We start from the raw sequence: 567 nt of genomic DNA on the forward strand, positions 1-567 counted from the left end.
CTCACAGTAGCAACCCGTGACAGAATTCCGGACCACACAAAAAGTGAGCGGCGACTTTTTCTCGCGTTTGTTTTTTCTGCCTTTTTGAAAAGTTTTTTTGTTTTCCTTGTTTTCCCCGTGGCTATGGAAATTGCCGCTCGGTTCTCCGCCTTAGCTCGCCTAGATCTCCCCTTTGTTGATTATTCCTGGGAGTTCTGCAGGCTCGCCGTGGCTACGGCCCTCGATGATGCCACCATTAATTCTCTGTTCTGTCTCGGGGCCAACTACCATCGCCCCGTGGACCTCTCAGACACCACGGGACTGAGCTGGAGGGAAGGAATCCTCCGGTGTCTGGAGAGCATCCTGCCCCGAGCCAGAACCAGCCCGCCGTACGCAGCCTACTCTAGTTCACCGGCCGTTAATATGGCAAGCCCAACATAGGCCCAGGAAGGACTCCTGATCCCCAGTTCGACCCACGGAGGGCTCCTGTTCCCGAGTTAAGCCCAGGAAGGGCTCCTGTTCCCGAGTCTAGCCCACGGAGGGCTCCTGTTCCCGAGTCCAGCCCAGGAAGGGCTCCTGTTCCCGAGT

The 567-nt window shown here is 56.8% G+C and overlaps 1 protein-coding gene across 2 annotated transcripts in view; it reads left to right on the forward strand.

The window, feature by feature from the left end:
• LOC107751618 (envoplakin-like) overlaps window positions 1-567 on the forward strand; it is a 25,521-nt gene that overhangs the window by 10,508 nt on the left and 14,446 nt on the right. The gene's annotated exons all lie outside the window — the stretch shown is intronic.

The sequence above is a fragment of the Sinocyclocheilus rhinocerous genome, unplaced genomic scaffold (assembly GCF_001515625.1).
Source record: "Sinocyclocheilus rhinocerous isolate Xijiao unplaced genomic scaffold, SAMN03320098_v1.1 scaffold1553, whole genome shotgun sequence".
Classification (NCBI taxonomy): domain Eukaryota; kingdom Metazoa; phylum Chordata; class Actinopteri; order Cypriniformes; family Cyprinidae; genus Sinocyclocheilus; species Sinocyclocheilus rhinocerous.